Genomic DNA, 23,652 nt, shown 5'->3' with positions numbered 1-23,652 from the left:
ATACAATATGTCTGCAGGTACCTCCAAGGAGTTTGCCTTTCAGAGGGTCCTCTTTTCACCTTGAGAGGTGGAAAAATAAAGCTAGCATCCCACCCCAGTATTGCCTATATTCCAGCATTTTATGGTCTCTTGTACTTTAATCCTTTTGGGCAAAACTGGTATTCAAATTTTAAAATAAGTCTTCACACTTCCTATCCAGCTAGAAAAGAGTCAAGAATAAAACAGAAGTTCAAACAAACTGCACCAAAATAAAGGGGGGGGGGGTCCAATGTAACTATATTTCAGTTTGAATTAAATTCACCCCAGTATCAGGAAGGAACAAGGAACATGCTCCATGTAAATCCCAACTAAGCCCTATTTGGGGGGGGATGGATTTGATAGGTGTGCACAAGAGTGAATTTCACCCTTTAAATGCAAGATTTAGAAAGCGTACTGCAAGATTTGGAAACTTTCACTTAGTGCACTAACACAGAACAACATGCTTTGCTGCTGCGCTGGATTTTTGTCTGACAACAAAGCAATACATTCACTTGATACAATGCATTTCTCTCTGCTCTGGAAAAGCACACTGATTATTCATGAGTAAAGGTAAGTCATGTCTGATTTTTTTTTTTTTTTTTTTTTTAGTAGCTAATCCCAGTGTTTTTAGTTCGTTTCTACCAGGGATACTTGCTTCCTGGAATGGACAGATTCATAGGAAAGTGTGTGTATGCATGCAAGGCTTGGTGGCTAGCAGGGAGGGAAATTAATTGGGGAATGCAAAGTGTCTGTGTTCAGTGGCATTCATATCAGGGTAGGTTATGTTGTATATTTTATTTCCTTTTTGTATTTTTTGGTCTCTGTAATATAAAAAATATTTAGTGCAATGGAGTCCTCTCATCTGTATTTTAACCATAGCTGGTTGAGCTATTGTCACATGCTTAGGCCCTGGTCCTATAGTTGTCTGTATTGGTGCATTGCTGCCCCTACGTGCAGTCCCATTGAGTGTATTATTCCTAAAATTTCATGTTTCAGCCAGTCATCTTCAGAGGTCAAAAAGAAATCCTCCCTTCCATGTCCTTCCCCCATTTTTTTTCTTCATTGCCCTTTTTTCAGATGCATCAGAGATGGCCAGGGCTGGAGATGGGTGGGCTGGTGCTCTGAAGTGGTACTGAGAAATCTCTTTCCCAGGTGTTTGGCTGGTAGATCTTGCGTGCTCAGGGTCTAACTGATTGCTGTATTCAGGTTTGGGAAGGAATTTAACCCCATGTCAGATTGGAAGGGGACAGGGACCTCTGCAGCGTGGAGTGCAGGTCATCTGGGGATAGCTCACTAAATCAATTCCCTGCCATTTTGGTGGCATTGGCACACATTGGTTTAGTCTCCTGAGGGCTGTAATTGTTTGGTCTGGCTATTGGGCTTGGTGTGTGGGTTGCTGGGTGGTGATTACTGGCCTGTGATATACAGGAGGTCAGACTAGATCAGGGGTCCCCAACACAGTGCCCGTGGGCGCATCTAAATGTGCCCGCGTCCCGGCTGGCGGTTGAGCATCCACCGAAATGCCGCCGAAATTGGGTGGCATTTCAGCGGCGACGCCTCTCGATGATGCCACTTGCCCCCGACAAGTGACGTCATCGAGAGGCATTGCCGTCGAAATTCGGCGGCATTTTGGCGGATGCTCGACCGCCGCCATGGTCCTTCGTCTGGCACCCGCCAGACAAAAGGGTTGGGGACCACTGGAGTAGATGATCTGGTGTTTGTTTAAACAGTCAGCACTTAGGGTGTCAATTTCAGCATCGGGGCCTCAGATAATTTTTAGTTAACAAATATTTCACAAACCAATCCTAATTTCCTTGAATTCATTTGTTTATAATTTTGCTGACAAATCACAAATATTTTTTCAAACTATATATGTTCAAACTGTTTCCTTTCGTTATTAGTGTTGTGTGGTCAATCACATAAATCACATTGTATTCTTTCTGCTCTCTGATTTAGATGTGCATGGGGCAAGTACATGGATTATACAGCACTGAAATCTAAAACTAGGGTTTTAGTGAGACTTCAGTGGGTGTATTGGCCTTCTGCAGAAAGGTTGACTTTGCCCCTAGTAATGGACTTCCGATATGAATTTTTGGATGATTAATAGTTTGTGCTAAAAGTCATGAACACTTCATGCATGCTGGCAACTGTCCGAATATTCGTGAATAACGAATAACAGAGCCCATGGATTACAGCAAACAGAACTTAGCTCTGTGTCCAAAAATATTTGCAGATCAGGTTTTTTTCATCAGTAGTACTTTTAATTGTAACAAATTCTGTGATCCTCCAGTATATCATGGCTGTCTCTGCACCAATCAGAAACTCTGGAATATGCAGTTCCATCAAAACTGATGCATCACACAAAATCAGGTCAATTTTTCACCAGAATTTTTTTTTGTTTTGGAAGAAAACCAGAAAAATTCCAACGATGATGAAATGTTTTGTTTCAACACTTTCAGACAGTTTGTTTTTTTATTTTGAAACTTTAAAAAAAAAATTGTATTATGTATCGCATCATTTAAAAGGCCAAAATTGAAACTGTTTTATTTTTCAAAAACAAATATTTTTGGAATTTTTCTAAACAGAATTTCTCTAGTGTTGAACACAGGACTGTTCAGAACTTCATAGGAATAGATGGGGTAGTAGTCCAGTGTTGCCATATTCCAGCAGCAATGCAATATTTGCTAGATCAGGGGTCAGCAACCTTTCAGAAGTGGTGTGCCGAGTCTTCATTTAGTCACTCTAATTTAAGGTTTTGCGTGCCAGTAATACATTTTAAAATTTTTAGAAGATCTTTCTATAAGTCTATAATCTATAACTAAACTATTGTATGTAAAATAAATAAGGTTTTTAAAATGTTTAAGAAGCTTCATTTAAAATTAAAATACAGAGCCCCCCGGACCAGTGGCCAGGACACGGGCAGTGTGAGTGCCACTGAAAATCAGTGCTGCCTTTGGCACCTGTGCCATAGGTTGCCTACCCCTGTGCTAGACTCTGTTTCAGGGTGACATGAGACTTTCAGCCTTGCCCATGGGAAAAGACTCACCGATTGGCTGCCTTCCCCATTTCCTGTCTCCTGGGCAAGAGCAGACACTCAAAGCTGTGGCAGGAAGCAAGTAGAACTCTCCCCATGAGGAGTGTTTAGTTGAGGAGATGGAGAAAGAGCAGCCAATACCATTTTCAAAAGATGGGCACAGAACTCAGCTCTGCTCCCTCCTCCCCAGCTATGAAGTATGAATCAGTTTAGTCTCAGCTCCTCCCCACTCCCCTTTCCCTCCCTGCAACACCAGACAGGGGAAGGGATGGGGTGAGAATCCCTGGAGCTGCTCCCCCAGGCATAGGAACATGGAAAACAGACCTCTCTAAAGCTGTTCAGCACAATCAGGCTGGGGAGAGGAAGAACCCCTGGAGCTGCAGGAGAAGCAGAGGTGTACTAATGCCCAACAGGCAGGTGTGAGATGGAAGGGCAGAATTCATGTATGTATGGCTGGGGATGTAGGGGTTTGGGGTGGGGAATGATCCACATGTGGGATTAGTAGGCACCATTAGCATTTGGGACTTGGGGAGAAGCTGGGAGCTCAGCACCATCAGGCAGCATTTTATACAAATGTGTGTAATGTGATTCTATTTGGGTCTTCCAGCAATTGCTCCTTACAGAGGCCAAAGTCACATTAATTCGTAAGTTTGAGAGAGTTGGCAACAGTGCAGTTGCTCCACACACATGTTAGGGATGGGCAGAGGGACTTCAAAACCAAAAGCATGATGTATTCTTTTGAGTTATCTTAAATACACAATTTGGGGGCCAAGTTCATGATACCTGAGGAGGGGAGTCTGACTCATGATTTCTTTTTAACTTTTGCCATGGGCAATACTCGAGCCATTCTTCTCCAAAAACACAAGTCCCGACCACTTGAACTAAAGGAGACTTTCTCAAGTGTTAGCTGTATAGTGCCAATGGGTCACACCTGCATAGTTCTGATTTCTGTCCAGTAGAAGAGATACATGTACTAACCAGTATTTTTTCTCTTATCCTTTTACTGGGTGCCACCACTCATTAGCCTCATTAATCACCATGGCAAATAATCACTTTTGTGAACCTTCCCTCTATGTCTGATGCATACAGATTTCCTTTGATTTGTGCCCACAACAATTGCTATATTGGAGAGCCTGAGCTCTGTCACTGCTTCCCAGGACTGCTTTCTTATCTAGCATGTTGCACTGGAATAAATGAAAGAACCATCATGAGAATTGCAGGAGATGAAAAACAAGGTCAAAAGTCATCTTAATCACACTGACATAAGAACGTCATGCTAAAACAAGATTCCGTCTCTACACATTTCATTCTTACAAGGTTTCAGGGTGCATTGATAAAATTTTCCCTTCTCAATTATTAAAATCCAGTTAAGCAGCAATGCATTCACTCTTAATGGGGTAGATCTAGTTTTAATCATTGCTTCTATGTTTGTGTTAGAAGATTTCCAAGTTAGAGGAAATATCCAATAAATGTTTAGCAGCACTGAGGCCCTTACCTTAGTCACATTTGTTAGTGCAGCTGCATCTGTTTTGATTTAGAGTTATTGTTCAGTGTGGCTGAGAGTGAACTTGAACCAGTGACAGTGTGGGAATATGCCTCAGACAGAGATATCAAGTGAGCTATTTGATCTGGTTATCAATTGTTAATTGTCTACTGATCCTTAAACTAGATACCTAAACTGAAAACACCACTATCAGCAACAGATGCAAATTATATGGATCCTGTAGGGGTGCAGGTCCTACAATGTAAGTGTCATGCTAAATTTTTTATTGCTTGCCTGAGCTTCTCCTAGCTACACTGGTCTCCTAGTGCAGGACCTCTAAAGTCAAAATACTGGTCCAATTGCCCTTGTAGCTAGGAGATTAGATAAGAATTGGAAATTCATCAAGGGCTATATTCTGACCATTTATCTATTCACATTTATTGTTGGATTATCTAGGTTGCGTAACTGGTGTATGCTTGTACCAGTATAATCAGGTACAAGTTTCTGTTAAAAGTTTCTGTTAAAAGCTTGCCTTCACAGCTCTGCCAGATCACCTTATTCCTATTTTATGTTCACGGTATACATAGAAGTTAAACAAAAACACAAAATATTGTTTCTAGAAGGTTCCCTCCCCCTTTGATCTTTGTCTGACCCCTTCCTTTTGGATACTGCAGGACGTCTCTGGGTTTAGATGTGAATACAGATATCTTTCTAATCAACCCTAATGTTGTCCATAATGGTTCTTTTATAAGAACCATTTTATAGGTTTAAGGTTTGCTTATAAAAGAGGTGCTAAAAACCATCAGAGGAGCTAAAAACAAAACCTAGCTCATCTAAACAGTAAGGCAAGTTGATGTCAAGAAGAAAACTCCTTTCTAGTTAACTTTCACAGACAAGATTACACTTTGATAGAAGAGCAATCCCAAAACACAAACAAAATGAAGCAAGACATTCAGTAGGTTGTCAATCAAAATATGTGATAATCTTGAACAGTTGAGGTTAACAACAGTATAAACAAAACATGACCACCCAAAGTGCACCTATCTAGAAGCAGGCCCTACATAGCTGTACACTCCCAAGGCTATGCACACACACACAGACACACACACCCTTTTCCTCTTGCAGCAGAACAGGAACACTGAGTTCAGGGAGCAGGACATAGAAGAGGACTGGTGTGTGTTGCGGAAGATTCCTGCCCATCACAGTTTCCTTCCCTTCCCCAAAAGTTCAGTGATACCTGGATGGAGGCTGATTCTGCTCAAGGTGTGGATGCTGTTCCTATGGTGCAACTTCCCACATGACATCACCATATGCAGAAAGAGCATCCTCTTCCCTATCTGTTCCCCGTTCAGTAGGCAGTATATCTCTATGGTTAGCAATGCATTCTCACTGTGCTAAACATATTCACCACGATCTGTAGCCTGCAAGATCTCACCACGAGTATCAAACACATCCAGACCCTCCCCCAACACATGCTGTTTGGCCAGGACAAGCATGCATGGAGTTTTGTATGGATGCGCTTGCTGAAACTTGCATGTTTCCTAGTCACATCAGTCAGTTTTGAGGATTGCAACAGGGTTGGATGAATCTTTTCCATCAGTATGGACATATAGGTTGGTGGAAGATAGAGGTGATGAAAGTGTTGGAGAACCCCTATTCTATCAGATGTACTCAATATCATATCAAGCACGACTTAATGCCATATGGAAAGGTGTATCTCAATGTTTTTGCCACTATGCAAGATACCCACTTCTTCAGAGTCTTATGCAGTCTCTCTCCACTATCCCATTTTCTTGGGGATGGCACACAGAAGATTTATAACATATTTTACCAATACTAATCAGAAAGCTTTCAAACTCTTGGTACAAAAAGTGTCCTATTATCCAAAACAAACATAGTGAATAAAGTGGTTGGGCAAGAAACCACTTGAGGTGCCTTGAATGCAAAGGGATAACACAAGTAATAGTCTACAAAAGTCAATAGTGTATAGCCATGCAGTGCAATCTAGGGGTCTGTAATATCCACTGTAATTGTCTGCCATGGTCTGCCTATGACTACCAGTTTCAAAGGGACCTGAGGAGCAGTAGTTCTATGTATTGTACAGGCTGAGCATTCCTTAATATCTGAATGCAGTCCTGGCCACCAAGCAGAACCATGCAGAAGTTACTTGATCTTCGTAACTCCCCAATGTCTTTCATGAACCACATCCAGGGCTGCTTGTTGCAGTAGCACAGGAACAATCACTTGGGCCATTCTGATCAAGATACATCAAGTAGCATGTCTTCACTGTGATCTTTGAACGAATTTGTAGAAGGTAGACAGTTTTCTCTTAAGGACTGGGTACATTCAATCCATTTGTACAGCATGTATCACCTTGCACAGTTGAGCATCTGAAGAGTGCTGTTCAAGGTCCTCCCGAGACAGCTGATGTATCTTTCAGCAAAAAGCATGCTGTGTACTCAGCTGTTTCTTCATACAAGGGTGCCAACCCAGTGGAATTTCTCAAAAGAGCTTTGGCAAGTACATTGTCTTCCTTTTGATATGTACCAAATCAAAATCGTACTGCTGCAGCTGAATAATCCACCACTGCAGCCAGGCTAGTCAATGGCCTTCTGACAGAGGCTCAGAATAGGCAAATGATCAGTTTCTAAGGACCCTAGCTCAATCTGGGAATACTTCATTTTTTCTCGGGTGACAGTACAAGATGCAAATGTAACCAGCCATTCTTTCTGGAGCAGAACTATGCCCAGACCCCAGTTGAATGCATCAGTTTTGAATCACTACAGGCTTCCATGGATCAAAATAAGCACAAACTGGATCTGACAAAGGGCTTAATGTGTGGTTTCAAAACCCTTTCTTCTTTAGTCCAAACCAACTGTCGGCGCCCCTGGATTAAATACCACAGCAGCTTGACAGTGATGTTAAAATGGGGCCGAGCACAGCCATGTATGTATTGAGCTTGGCCAAGGAATGAATGTAAACTGCTATGGTCAGTGGGTAACAGTAGTGAAGCAACAGCTTGTAGCTGTGGCATCAGTTTCACAGCATCAGCTGACCAAGAATATCTTGAAACACTACAGCATCTTTTGCAAAACTGCACTTGGTTGCATTCAACTTTATGCCAGCTTGTTGGAATCAGGTTAACACCTGATCCAGAATAGCATTATGCTTAGGAAGGATTTTAGCAAAGATGAGACTGTATCCTCCAAATAGCAACATGCACCCTGGTTATCATCAAGAAACTGAGAGACCACTCTCTGAAATATTCAGGAACAGAGAGAAGGAAGCCCTTGATAGTAGTACCTTCCAAATGATGTGCTGAAAGTCATTAACAGCTGCAAACTTTCAGCTGCAGGTATTTGCCAATAACTGGATCAGTAATCCAACACAGAGAAGATCCAGGATCCACTTCCCTGGCAATTCACCTCTTTGAAGGTTGGCAATTGAAATTGCTCATCTTTCACATATTAAGTGTCCTAAAATCTGTGCATAGTCAAATATCATCATTCTTCTTGTATATGATTACTATGGGTGAGCTGCAAGCCATAGGCCCTTCCACCTCCCAAATGATACCTTTATTTTTCATGTGCTGCAGTTCTGCCCAGATCTTGTCCACATGTGCAGGGTGTACATAACATTCAGGTGCTGCAAAGGCTTGGCATTCAAATCCAATTGCTGAGAGTATGCATACCCTGTGGCCAGAACACTGTCACTGTTAAATAAATCGTGGGTACACCCAAAGTATCATTCCGAGATACCTTCTATTCTAGCTACATAACCACACGTGAGGCATGCTATATAAATTCATGCATACTATCAAGCTGTAAGCACAGATTGTAGAACAATAATGGAACAGCATTTGCAACAGCACCTTTAACAATGTAAAATTTTGCAGTCAAGGTTATGCCTTTGTAGAGCACAGAGCATACAGCTTCATCTGCTGTCTGTAAAACACGCAAATTACAAGCTTTTATAACCACTGTAGTCAGGCAAACATCCAGATTATGAACTAAATCAGAGGGGACAATGTTAACTTCAGCACTTGTCTTCATCATGCACTTCGGCAGTGTACAATTTTTACAATGCAGGATGCTAGCTCCAGCCCCTTGCCATATGAGAAGATCATACTAAAGGAAACATCAGAGTACCTGGTAAAAGTGGTCTCATGCAGTTGCATATTCACAGTGTGCACTTCAGGCTTCCCCTCTTCATGAAGCAGCATACTGCACCATACTAACTTCAAGTCTCCTTCCTTCCCACAAGCCCAGCACAATTCAGTTCTAGCCAAGAAAACAGGGAAATTTTGCCTAGTGACCCATACTACCAGAAAGGAAAGGGTGAGGATCTGGCAACTTTCACGCCCAAGGCGCTGGAGCAGGATTAGGTAGTGTTATATGACTCTGGGCAATGGAAGTAGGAGGAGCAGTTGACCACTTAAGCATAGGCACAAAGGTACCAACAGTCTGAGACATGAGCCCTCTCAATTGTCTGACTCTTGGCAACCGTGGCATCAAAAGTTTCCATTTTAGCACCTTTAACCAGTAACTGTTTGCCCAAATGGTCATTGGCTACACTCATCACAAAAATATCCCTGAGTATGATCATCATCATTTCTCCAAATTCACAGTCCTGGGCCAACTGCTACAAAAGACATGCAGACTTGGGCTGCTGGTGAGTTTTTAAAAAAAAAAAAGAAAAGAAAAGGTTTTCCCCTTTTTAACACAACAAAATCTCTGGTGCTGAAATACTTCTTGAGGCTGCATTAAAAGAGGACTTGGGTTCCAGGAGTCCATCATAAATATCAGTGCCATCATGGTCTAATCAGTTCTGCAGCCAGGGTAACCTAGCAGAATTGAAGAGCTGCACAATCTGCACATATGTAGTTCTGAATAATCACCAGTCAGCAGCTGAAGGATGTGAGGTGGTTGCAAAACAGAAGCACTTGTTGCCGGAATGTTATGTTCTGATGGACCCCAAAACTGTAATCTCTAAACACAAAGCGAATGAAGAAATAATCACAGGTATGGGGTCAATCAAAACATGTAGTAATCATAAACCAGTTAGGTCAGCAATTGTCTGAACAAAACATACTAATCCGAACACCAGATATGCAGCAGCAGGCCCTGAGTAGCTGCTTCACACACCCAATGCTATGCACGTACAGCACAACACAAGGAAACAAAACAGGAAGAGGAGTACTGAGTACTGAGTTCAGAAAGCAGGGAACAGAAGCAGGAGGGCCACACTCATACCAGTCACCACAGAGGTCACCTAAATAACAAAGCAACCTGATATCAAGAAGAAAGCTCTTTTTCAATTAACTTCCACGGAGAAGATATAAAAAGCAAGTGAGAACAGGTTAAAAAGAGGCATGATGTATGTGAGAGAGAGGATTGTAGATCGTTTAAACATATATATCCAGTCCTGGTTGTACTCAGCCTGGATTCTCGATGTAAGCAGAGTCAGGATGAGATCTACCCTGACATCTGGTGGTACATTATGAGGAGTGGGCAAAGGAATTTTAGGAATGTGCATTTGCATTGGTAAACCCACTCCACTTAGCATAACACACGGCAACATGGGATGGTTATTTTCACACTGTGGAATCCCCAATTTCTTTGTTATTGGGGAAGGAAGGGAAAAAAAAGTGCTGTTACCTTAATTATGTGAATGAGGAACTATGAGACTGCTTTATGACAGAAATGACTCAACCTACATTAAATAGTACTTGCTAGACAAGGGACATGGGTTCCAAAACCCAGTGAATTGAGAGAGGCTGGGGACAGGTATCCGTACTTGGTGGTGCAGGCTCCTTGTGTGAGCCAGAGGCCCCAGTTTTGCCTATGCCTCTCTCCACTGTGGAATGTCAGAGTTAATTTTTGATTCCCTTAAGAATCTAGATACAGGTTACTGAGCTGAACTCACTTTGGACCAGTAGTGCACTGGCACTGGGCTCCCCTACTGTGAGCTGAAATCACTAAAAGCTGAAATCACTAAGAGCTGAAATCACTGGAATCGCTGAGCTAAGAGCACTGAGTACTGTGCTAACCAGTGGGGGAGCCTGAAGCTATACTGTGGAGCAGAGCAGCTGGCAGAGTGGAGCGAGCAGTTTCCGAGGACGGCTGGAGCAGCTCACAGGACAGCTAGTGGACCAGAGCAGCTGGTAGAGCGGAGCAGCTGTGGGACGGGTGGAGCAGCCCACGGAGCGAGCGGAGCTGAGAAGTTGCGGGGACGACTAGTGGAAGCAGAACCCCATGAAGAGGAAGGGCAGTTGGCCCCAAACCACGTAAGGTGCCCCTTTCTACCAAGGCTGGGGAGGGGGACCTCTGCAGGTAGACTCTCGAACTCTGGGACTGCCTGACCCGGGACAGAGACTTTTGGATTGTGGGACTTTTGGGACTGTGGGTGATTTGGGGGTTGCTGGACTCAAGAGACCAGAGAGAAGGACACGGCCCAATTTCTTTGGGTGGGTCTTTGCTCACGGTTTGATCTATGAACTCTAGCTGAGGTATTTTCCCAATTTAATGCTTGTTGTTTACCTCATGTAATTAAATCTTTTCTGCTACACCAAGACTCTGTGCTTGCGAGAGGGGAAGTATTGCCTCCTTGAGGCGCCCAGGGGTGTGTGTAAGATTTTCCCAAGTCACTGGGTGGGGGCTCGAGCTGGTTTTGCATTACATTGTAGGGAAGGGACCCATATGTATTGAACCCGGCCCTTGCTGCTATTGTTTCGGCCTGGCAGAAGGGTTACATCAACAGGATGCTGTGGGCCAGCTTGTTTTGACATGAGGGTGTGCAATCAAGACTAAGTTGCTAAGTTGCTGAAAGATGTACCTCCTATCATTCATCTGATCTGAAAAGACACCGAATCAACAGAATAAAGATCCCACAGTGACTCCCTGCAAGCAGCTATACCCTTCAGAAGGATACCTTTGTCCTTCACTGTTCATTCAAGTGCTTTAGGAAAATGATAGCCTGAGCATTAAAGATAGCACAAAGCATCTAACCGGGGGGGAGCTAGATTAATATTAAACAATACAGCACAGTTTTTCCCCCTTCATCCTTTTTTGTCTTTCATTTCAACCTTTCATTTTTTTCTGGGCTAAAAGATCTTTCCTTTGGCTGTGCCATAATTTTTTTTATTTTGGGCTGAAAGTTATTTTGTTGAATCACTGAAATCAAATTAAAAATGTAACCCCTTCCTCCCTCTCACTCCATATCTGTGGTCAAAAATACATAATCTAGTTCAGACAGCATCAGCAGATATAAACAAAAACCTCAAAACTGTCTCAGAAATAAATCCTCTTTTTAGATCACATTCTGGTCTCGTTATTCATGTTAAAAAAAAAAAAAAAGTACCCAAGTAATATAATTTGTAGAATCAGAAGCAACTTTAGCCCCTGTTAGAACTTGTTTCTAATCTGCTTTAGTACCCTAGAGATGGTGGGCTTTTTAACGTAAAAATGTGTTTAAATACTAAGGTCCAGATAATTAAATTTACTAACTATGCTGAGATATAGCAGCTGAGAATCTGGACCTAAATATTTAAGCAGACATCTGAATTTGTATGTGCAATAATTTTCTAGATGCATTTTAATCGGTATTTAATAAGGCAATGAAGTTGTTAAAACTAAAATCATTTGGATCTGTAATTTACTGTGGACCAAAAAGTGCAAGTGTGTTTAATTGTGGGAACATAAATGCTTGCACAAATAATAGCCTATACTGTAACAGGCACAAACATTTAAGTCTTTTCAGTATAATCTTCCTATTGTTTAAAGAGGTTACTGAGCAGCAGCATTGCAAGTTTCTCAAGGGCTGTCACTTTGCTGCAAGGTGGCTTCTAGGGAAATTGGAAATGCCAGTTTGAGAAATTTTATTTTCAGTTGCAATGCCCAATTTATATGTGACAGGAAGTGCTCGTGATCATTCAAATTATTCTACTGAGCAAAGTGGTATGCAACTCCTTTTTAATACACATCTTGTTTACAAAAGCCTATAGTTATCAAGTAGGGCAACACTTTCTACTCAGGAGATGTTATTGAATGATAAGCTACACTCACATTCATGTGTAATACAGAAGTTTGTTCATTTGGGTCCCAAATTAATAGTGTTGAAAGCCCTTTTTGCTTCAATCTTCACTTAAAAGGTTAATTGTGATCAGATGCTAACCATGATTAATATTACAAAGGGGGGAGAAATGCAGGCCAAATTAGGGAAGGAACAGGTGAAAGAATATTTAGATACATTAGATGAATTCACGTTGAGAAGGCCTGATGAAATTCACCCTACCATTCTTAAGGAACTAGCTGAAGCACTCTCTAAACCATTAATGATTATCTCAAAGCACGGGTGAGGTCTCAGAGGACTGGAGAAATGCAAATACAATGCCTATCTTTAAAAAGAGGAACAAAGAGGACCCAGGAATTGTAAGCCACTCAGCCTAACTTCAGTACCCAGAAAAGATTCTGAAATAAATGATTAATATATATAAGCACCTACTGGGGAAATATGATAAATAATAGCCAACATTTGTTTGACATGATTTGTTTTTGGCAAATCCATCTAATTTCCTTCCTTGCTTGGGGTGAGGGGAAGCGGTAGACATGACTTATCTGGACTTTAGGAAGGGTTTTGACACAGTTCCATGTGACATTTTCATAAGCAAACTAGGGAAATGTGGTCTAGATGAAATAACTATAAGGTTGGTACACAACTAGTTAAAAAATCATATTCAAAGAGTCGTTATCGATGATTCACTGTCAAAGAGCTGTGCTGGCACTCTCAGTAATTAGACATCTCTAGCCTCTTATGTCCAATAAAGTCTTAAGGATGACAAATGTAAAGAGGGGCAAAACTTTTGATTTGTAGAGACAAATCAGCTCTATCTACTCAAAGTCACTGAGAACCAATTCTTTGGTGCTCTATAGTCGCCTTCTGAATCTTTTCTGTACTGTCGGACATCACTTACAGCATCAACATGCTCCCCAGTTACATTAAAATTACTACACATCCTTCCTCCTCCCAGAGTCATGACGTGCAATCAATGGGTGTGATAAGTCTGGTGTTTCAAACATGCCTGAGTGGTTAGGCAAAGGGATACAGGAGGACGGGAGTCATGCAAAAAAGCATAAAATAAACATGCAGCTATGTCAGGGTCAGATGCTCTGTCATTCACATCAACACACTTTGAACAAGCTTTTATTGAAGCCTATTAGGCAGGGAAGTCAAGCATGTTCCCTTGGCACTGAACATAAGATAACTGAAATAAATCTGTATTTCTGTCCTAACTTTGATGGGGTTCATCTCTGGGACTCCTATTTGGTTAAGTGAGCAGCTACAATGCTTCTGGGTAAGGAGATCCATAGCAAAGTACCTGTGGCTTCATTTGTGACAACATTCTGCAAAAGATGCTATGAGAATCGTGTCTTACTAATCTATTAGAGTTCTTTGAAGGGGTCAACAAACATGTGGACAAGGGGGATCCGGTGGACATAGTGTACTTAGATTTCCAGAAAGCCTTTGACAAGGTCCCTCACCAAAGGCTCTTACGTAAATTAAGCTGTCATGGGATAAAAGGAAAGGTCCTTTCATGGATTGAGAACCGGTTAAAGGACAGGGAACAAAGGGTAGGAATTAATGGTAAATTCTCAGAATGGAGAGGGGTAACTAGTGGTGTTCCCCAAGGGTCAGTCCTAGGACCAATCCTATTCAATTTATTCATAAATGATCTGGAGAAAGGGGTAAACAGTGAGGTAGCAAAGTTTGCAGATGATACTAAACTACTCAAGATAGTTAAGACCAAAGCAGATTGTGAAGAACTTCAAAAAGATCTCACAAAACTAAGTGATTGGGCAACAAAATGGCAAATGAAATTTAATGTGGATAAATGTAAAGTAATGCACATTGGAAAAAATAACCCCAACTATACATACAACATGATGGGGGCTAATTTAGCTACAACGAGTCAGGAAAAAGATCTTGGAGTTATCGTGGATAGTTCTCTGAAGATGTTCACGCAGTGTGCAGAGGCGGTCAAAAAAGCAAACGCGATGTTAGGAATCATTAAAAAGGGGATAGAGAATAAGACTGAGAATATATTATTGCCTTTATATAAATCCATGGTACGCCCACATCTCGAATACTGTGTACAGATGTGGTCTCCTCACCTCAAAAAAGATATTCTAGCACTAGAAAAGGTTCAGAAAAGAGCAACTAAAATGATTAGGGGTTTAGAGAGGGTCCCATATGAGGAAAGATTAAAGAGGCTAGGACTCTTCAGTTTGGAAAAGAGAAGACTAAGGGGGGACATGATAGAGGTATATAAAATCATGAGTGATGTTGAGAAAGTGGATAAGGAAAAGTTATTTACTTATTCCCATAATACAAGAACTAGGGGTCACCAAATGAAATTAATAGGCAGCAGGTTTAAAACAAATAAAAGGAAGTTCTTCTTCACGCAGCGCACGTCAACTTGTGGAACTCCTTACCTGAGGAGGTTGTGAAGGCTAGGACTATAACAATGTTTAAAAGGGGACTGGATAAATTCATGGTGGCTAAGTCCATAAATGGCTATTAGCCAGGATGGGTAAGAATGGTGTCCCTAGCCTCTGTTCGTCAGAGGATGGAGATGGATGGCAGGAGAGAGATCACTTGATCATTGCCTGTTAGGTTTCACTCCCTCAGGGACACCTGGCACTGGCCACTGTCGGTAGACAGATACTGGGCTAGATGGACCTTTGGTCAGACCCGGTACGGCCTTTCTTATGTTCTTATGAGAAAGCAGCAAGTACCTGTTTAAAAGTTTGTATTTCCATCCGTACGGTAGGCTCAGCATCAGCCCAAATTCTTCTCAGAAGTGTACTAATACCATCAGGATCTTAATTCCATGCTTGTCCAGAAGAATTATTTCTCTCTTTGTGTCTGTTATCTGTCTCTGGTTGCAGAATCTCAATTCACAAAAAAGCGATGTTCCTGGGAAACAGACAAAACTCTCTGGCAGTCATAGATCTCATTTGGTAGAAATTTTTGAGCACCATTAAAGGCAAACCCTAACCCTATCCTTTATAGCTAAAACATTTTTTCCTAACATTTAACCTAAATCACCCTTTAAGAATGAGCAGATTAAGCCCATTACTTTTTGTCCTACCTTCAGTAGACATAGAAAACAATTGATCACAATCCTCTTTATAGCAGTCCTTAGCATATTTGAAGTTTATCGACTTCCCCCTCAGTCATCTTTGTTCTTTTAGAAGGAGGTTGTTTTCTTAATATCATTGAAACAGCCAGTTTGTTTCCCTTTGCTTAAATTTATATTTTCTATAACAAACAAGCTACATTTTATTTAAGATTACTTATTTGTGAATTACTATTTAATTCAGTTGTTTAAATTATTTCATAAGACAGTACAATAGTACACTGTAATTGCTTGTTTGTGATCAAACTATGTTTAAAACATTGCCCTTATAAAGAGTGTATATATACACATTATTGAGACATGTAGTATTGAAAATATCACTCCTTGCACCCCCTACACTGGGGCTTGTGAGAGGTGCTCAGGAGGCAGCAGTATGGCTGTCTTCTGCCACGCCTGCCCCACTGACATCACTTTGCTGGATACAGGGCTTTTAGGGTCCCTTTAGACTGCTTCTGTCCTGTTGATGAGTGTAAAGGGGCCAGAAATGGGTAAGGATCTCACCCCAATTCTTTAGTAAAGGTAGTGCTGATGAAAGGTGTCTGATTGGGGCTGAAAGACCTAATGTCTTCAGCTTTTGTTTAGCCACAGTCCAGGTATAGCCCAGGCAACATTAGTGCAAGCTTCCCTCATGCTACCCTCCTAATCCATCTCCTCTGCTGCAGGGAACTGCTCTTGGTGAGAGGAGCCAGTTCACTCTCCATGGCTATTTAGTCTTTGACCTTGCTAGTGAGAGCACAAGCCTTAGTGCCAGTTGTGGCAGTGATTCTTGTGTCCAGTCCATGGGAAAATGGTTAAGACCAACCAATTACTTCATATACCAGTAGATCAACCAATAATTCCTTATTTATTTCAGTTAGCCTATTGACCTAGGCCCCTTATGGACTCCCACTGAAGTCAACGAGGCTCTGTACAGTCATAGATCAGCCTATGAGGATCAGAGTGGCTCTGATGGTGCAATTAAAATGGCCACTCTGCTGAGACTGCCAGTGGGGGCCAATTATCATGGTGTTTTTCCTCCTGTACTTTGCAATCCAAAAGGCAAAGTGACTAAGATCACCCAATTCCTTTCACCATATCCCACCAAACATTTGGGTTGCTCATCAGAACTGAATCTTACAGCCCTTGGAAGGTCACCCTTTGCCAGCAATCTACTACTTACTGCAGGAGGCGGTAGTTGATGATGACTCTCAAAACCCTGAACAACTCACAGTAAAGAATGCGTTAGCAACATACTTTCCATCCCAGCCAGTCAGAGTGGGTTTAACAGGAATGCAATAGATGGCCTCCTCTTCCATTTTATCTTCACAGAGAACATACAGTGGCTCCATTAGGGCTGAGAAAAGGAATGATCTATATCTTTTTTTCTGGAATCTCACTTACACAACATATATTAATTATGCAGGAAATTAAGTGGTATCTTTTAAAACTCTGAAAATGCTTATTTATTTATTTATTTTGTTAAATTGTGCATGCATAGATAAACTATGTAATATTTGTACTGATGTAGAAAATTGACCCTGGAAGATTTTTCTTTTGTGATGGAGTACTTTTTTCAAACAGTTTATAAAATGCCATTAGATGCATTAGTTGCCAAAAAATGACTGCCTATTGTAGCAAGTGGGCAGGAGGCACATTTTAATTAAAAAAAAAAAAGACTCTAGTTGTGGGAGGAAAGATCTGAGCTATTCAGTCACTACTTTTGGTACGCACGTGGGCTAAAGGACCTCTTCTATTTACCAAAACAAATGCTATGTTTAGTGGAGTTTAAGCTAATCGTTTAGTCCCAGCATACTAAAAATGAGTGGGTGTCATAAGAAAAGCAGTCTGTGACAGTGTTCATATTGGAGCAAGTGAACTTACAAAAATGTGTGTAGGCCACACGTTCATCTGGGGACTTGCTTCTGTTCTGTAGCCTAACAGAACTGCCCCCTCTGCTGTTGCTTCTGTGTTTTCTCCATCATTTGATACATAGCTCTCCTGTCAATCAGCAAGATAATATATTCTAAACAGCTGGTCTACACATTTGTGTATTGGGTTCCACTTCATTGCTGAAGGTGTAGTTCTCAGGTGCTATGATGTGTGCAGTAGAAGAATTTAAACAAAATAAAATAAACAATAGATGCTCCCAGACTGCTCATCTGGCATATGCTTCTGGAGGGTAACTAACTTTGTGGTCTGTACAAAAGAAATTCTATGGCAAGTCCAATGGATCATAGAAACATGTGCCCATTTGCATCCTTCACACAGGAGATGCTCTTGTGGGAGCTTCTTACCTTTCCCTTTCAGTCAGGGTTCCATTACCCTGGTTATCTTGCTTGTTCCTGCAGCTGCATTTCCACAACATTTTAGCACAGCTGCAGCATTGTTAGGAATAACCTTTACTAGTGCCCCAGCTGTCATTGTCTCATTTAAATTTCTTCTCCTTCTATTTGCCCTGCTGCCAATTGTCATTGGGGGTTTCTCTACTGGAACTATATGTTTTGTTTTACAAAATGTAAGAATAAAGGATAGAACGACAGAGAAAATGTTCTTCGGCACTACTTGATGATTACATGATTATTATTCATTTGCACTGCAGTAGCACCTAGCAGGTTCATACAATATCAAGGCCCAATTGTGCTAGACAGTGTATAAACACACAGGAAGTTCCTGCTTCAAGCTGCTCACCTTTAATCTGTTGCCATTAGCAACAGCCTATGCAGGAATTTGGCTTCCAATTATCTTGGGCAACAGACACATTTTTCTTTTCATCTGCTGAAATCCATCATTGTTACATTTGTATTACATTAGCCTCTTAGAACCCCAATTAGTGATCAGGGCCAAACTGTTCCCCACCTGTGGCCCCATTGGGGTGGGAAAAGGCAGTATAGTTGGCCACAGCAGTGCCGCCATCTGCTGGACCAGGCACTCTTCCTGCACCTGGTATGGGGCAACCAGTTCCCACTCTATCTGCTGCTGGTGCTCCTGCTATTGTGAGGCAATCTGTTGCACCAGCTGGGTGTGGTGTTGCTGTGCTGCCTGCTGCTGCTGGCTCACCACAACTAAGCTCAACAGACTGGTGTGTTGATGTGACGGTCATGTGCCTTCACTGTCCATGCAATTTGATCCAATGCCTGCTGAATTTCGTGAAAAGACTCCTCCCATTGGATTCCAATCTTGAGAGATAGCAAGAAGCTATAAAGGAAGATTCTTGCTGTCGGAGTACCTTAGATATCTGCAGACCTATTATTTTCACAAGTCCAGAGCTGGAAAGATGAGCAGTGGGATGGTGTTGGTGTGATGTACACTGTTGCATAGAGTCAGCAAGCCAGTGATATTTGTTGCTGGTTTTTGTCAACTTTAGAAGTTGTGTGCTGTGCAGGGCCGGTTCTAGGCACCAGCGTTCCAAGCATGTGCTTGGGGCTACATTCCGGCCCTTTGGGTGCGGCTCTTTTCAAGGGGCGGGACTCCGTTTTTGGTTTTTGGTTTTTGCTTCGACGGTGGCATTCTGGCTTGGGGCGGCAAAAAACCTGGCATTTGCCCTGGTGCTGTGGTTTTTTTGTTTGTTTGTTTTACACACCTGTTGCAGCATTTCCTTCAGCAGCTGAATTGACAGTTTTCATTATTTGTATAAACACATGCAAACTTACCAGCACTGAAAATGTCCTTGCAGTAGGTATACTTTTCTAAGATAAATACAGCCAATCCGCCACCCCTTTACAAGGAGATTTGCACCCAATGCCTTCTGCATTTTTTTTATCCTTTACTTTTTGCCTCTTCTGATGATGTCCATAACTCCCCTTAACATGATCAGTTACACATAATTACCTACCCCCTTGCTTAATTTGATCTTCACAAAACACCAGATCTGGATAGGCTTACACTTCAGGCCCAATTCTATAACCCAGGGGTTGGCAACCTTTCAGAAGTGCTGTGCCAAGTCTTCATTTATTCAGTCTAATTTAAGGTTTCTCGTGCCAGTAATACATTTTAACGTTTTTAGAAGGTCTCTTTTTATAAGTCTATAATATATAACTAAACTATTGTTGTATGTAAAGTAAATAAGGTTTTTAAAATGTTTAAGAAGTTTCATTTGAAATTAAATTAAAATGCAGAGTGGTGGCCAGGACCCAGGCAGTGTGAGTGCCACTGAAAATCAGCTTGCGTGCCGCCTTCGGCTCCTGTGCCATAGGTTGCCAACCCCTGCTATAACCCTTATTCATGCTTAGAAACAAGTACTCATGTGAGTAGTTCCACTGAATCGAAAGGGATTACAGCTGGCCTAAAATTTTACATCAACACTTTTCAGAAGGAAAATGTCTTTCGTATCTAAACAGAAATTTCAACAGGATGACAAAAATTGGGGTTTTCAAAAAACTGAAGACCTGAAATTTTTTTGGTTTGTATGTGGGTTTTTTTTTTGTTTTAAATGAAAACCTAAATTTAAAAAAAGGCAAACTGTTGAGAAATATAAACTTATTTTTGTTTAAACTATATTTTTTTCATAGGAAAGTCACCCATTTCCCACATAAGTAAGCAGTGCTGGATCAGGCTCTTCTTTTGCAATTAACACTGTAGACACCTTTGGAAGCAGATTATGGTGCCTATATTCAAACAGCACTCTCATGTGAGTAATCTCATTGAAACCAGTGGGGACTACTTGTGTGAGTAAGTGCTCACCAGGGTGAATAAGAGCTCTATAATCTTCCTCTTTATGACCAATTTACACTCAGTATGTTACTTACACTTCCATGCAGGGGCGGCTCTACAAAGTAGGCTGCCCCAAGCAGCGCGGAGCGCTGCGCCGCCTTCCCACCCACGGGGGGTTTACTTCACTGCGGGCAGCCTGGTCACTTGCCCTTATGACAACACAGCAGATGCAGGCAGCCCACACTGCATGTCACAGTATGAGGGGAGGAAAATATGAGCCCTTATGACAACACAGCAGATGCAGGCAGCCCACACTGCATGTCACAGTATGAGGGGAGGAAAACATGAGACCGCTACCCCCCACCCCTCGTACACTCAAAAAGAATGGATGGGGCCATGGCTTGGCTCCCTCCCACAGTGTATCAGCCAGCGGAGCTGAGCAGGGGTGGAGGAGGAAATAGTCTGTCATTGAGATAGGCCAATGGCAGTTTACTTTCCCTCCAGCTTCCATCCCGGACACACCACACGATCCATTGTCTACAGCCAAGCTCTAAGATACAACCATATTTGCTCTAATCCCTCAGACAGAGATAAGCACCTACAAGATCTCTATCAAGCATTCTTAAAACTACAATACCCACCTGCTGAAGTGAAAAAACAGATTGACAGAGCCAGAAGAGTACCCAGAAGCCACCTACTACAGGACAGGCCTAAAAAAGAAAATAACAGAACGCCACTAGCCATCACCTACAGCCCCCAACTAAAACCTCTCCAGCGCATCATCAAAGATTTACAACCTATCCTTAAAGATGATCCCTCACTCTCACAGATCTTGGGAGACAGGCCAGTCCTCGCTTATAGACAGCCTCCCAACCTGAAGCAAATACTCACCAGCAACCGCACACCATACAACATAAACACTAACCCAGGAACCTATCCTTGCAACAAAGCCCGATGCCAGCTCTGTCCACATATCCATTCAAGTGACACCATCATAGGACCTAATCACATCAGACACGCCATCAGGGGCTCGTACACCTGCACATCTACCAACGTGATATATGCCATCGTGCCAGCAATGCCCCTCTGCCATACACATTGGCCAAACCGGACAGTCTCTACGCAAAAGAATAAATGGACACAAATCTGACATCAGGAATCATAACATTCAAAAACCAGTGGGAGAACACTTCAACCTCTCTAACCACTCAGTGACAGACTTGAAGGTGGCAATTTTGCAACAAAAAAACTTCAAAAACAGATTCCAAAGAGAAACTGCTGAACTTGAATTAATACGCAAATTAGATACAATTAACACTGGCCTAAACAGAGACTGGGAATGGTTGGGTCATTACAATAATTGAATCTATTTCCCTATGTTAAGTTCTCCTCACACCTTCTATGGGCCATCTTAATTATCACTTCAAAAAGTTTTTTTCCTCCTGCTGATGATAGCTCATCTCAATTGATTAGACTTTTCCTGTTGTTATGCATACTTCCACCTTTTCATGTTCTCTGTATGTATAAATATCTCCTGTCTGTGTGTTCCATTCTATGCATCCGAAGAAATGAGCTGTAGCTCACGAAAGCTCATGCTAAAATAAATTTGTTAGTCTTTAAGGTGCCACAAGTACTCCTGTTTTTTTTTAGAGAAGGAACTGTGACTCAGAGTCCCAAGTCCTTCCCTGATTATCTTCTGGGGCAGTATGTTGATGCACAGCCCCTTATTTAGGGCAGATTGTAAATTTACAAGCCAGCTCTAAATAAATATAAAACATAGATGATTATTTTTATTACATTAGTCCCTTTATTCTTGTATGAACATATGCCAAGCACTTTAGTGTTGCCTGTGAACCCAGTCTTGTGTCTCATGTCTATCGGTGGTGACAGATTTTATTGGCAGAGATATCTTGTGCTTCCAATCACTAAATATTATTTGCAATAAAAATGCAGAATTTAACTGATAAAAGATCATCCAGCCAATCCCACATTTAAATATTTCATGTTCCCTTCAAATTTAGAAAGTACGTTATGAGAATCTAATAATGGCTGCCTTTAAAAAAAAAATCTGCTTCAGTCAGACAATACATGGTGTGCTATCGAGTGAAATATCCTTAGGATTTCTGCCAGACATTGCATACATTTCCATAGGTCATTTGGAAATATACTAATAGTTATTATTTGTATTGCAATCATACCCAAAGGTTTGTATCAAAATTGGGATCCCCATTGTGCAAGGTGCTGTATATAAAGAGACGTGCTCACTGTCTAATTCAAGACATAATGCAACATTTGAGCATAAAAAACTATAGAAGGGGAAGGATGGAAGTGAAGACAACAGTACTGATAGCATGATTGAGGGAGGTTAGCTATGTGCACAACCGGACAAAGGTATAATCAGCATAGTTATCAGTGTACAAGGGTAGTAACAATACTAGAACCATTACCCAACAACCAGGTAGTCTACCCACATACCGAGCCAGAGAAGCTTATTTTTGGATGGTGGTTTCTTGGATAGGCGGCATACTCTGATCTCAAGTGGGAAAGCATTGCATTGCTCAAGAGCAGCCCCTGCTGCCTTATCTGAAGTGATGCCAGGAGTGCTTAAGTGGAAGCCCCATTCTGTAGTTACATATGCAAAGTTGCTAAGCTAACATTAAGAGGGGGAAGAAAAGTAGTTTGTAATCTCTACAGTAAAATCTCCAAACCCTATGCTGCTGGTGTCACAAATTGTTTCTTTTTCACTAGGATGATTGTTCCATATCGCTAACCTCAAGGATGTCCATCTTCATTAACCCCATTTTCAAAAACATTTTAGCTTTTTTCATATTGTAATATGTGCTTCAGGTCATTGGGCTTTAGAAAACAGCTCTCCTTTAACATGGCTTTACAATTAAAAGTTTATTTTATATCCTTTTCCCCACTACAATTATTAATTTAGTGATGAGAGGAGAGGAAAAATCTTTGTTCACGATAATCCCTAACAAATAGAGCTAGCTGCTCTGTAGCAGGATAGTTGTGTTAATCTGATATATACTTCAAGTGGGTGACTATTGACCTGACTTTCTACCTATCCCTATTCCATCAGAATTGATGATTATAAAGACAGCCTAGAAATCCAATGATACTAAGAAGAGATTTGCTGATTTTTTTATCCCAGACACATACAAAGGGAAGAAAAAAGCCATTCTGGTATCTGAAACTGCAGAAGGAAACAAAATCTTAAGTAACCTTAAAGATAACAATAAGAGTCTGTTTAGATAGCACACTCAGTATGTACTACGGGAGAGC

General features: G+C 41.5%; 1 long non-coding RNA gene across 1 annotated transcript in view; it reads left to right on the top strand.

Annotated features, from left to right (window-relative positions):
• The first annotated feature begins 485 nt into the window (after positions 1–485).
• LOC120405876 overlaps positions 486–23,652 on the top strand; it is a 165,681-nt gene continuing 142,514 nt past the window's right edge. Inside the window, exon 1 of the long non-coding RNA XR_005598948.1 lies at positions 486–588. This is a non-coding gene — a long non-coding RNA (uncharacterized LOC120405876). The remainder of the gene's footprint in view (positions 589–23,652) is intronic.

Source organism: Mauremys reevesii, linkage group 5 (genome assembly GCF_016161935.1).
Source record: "Mauremys reevesii isolate NIE-2019 linkage group 5, ASM1616193v1, whole genome shotgun sequence".
NCBI lineage: Eukaryota > Metazoa > Chordata > Testudines > Geoemydidae > Mauremys > Mauremys reevesii.
This window is presented reverse-complemented; position numbering and strand designations above follow the sequence as displayed.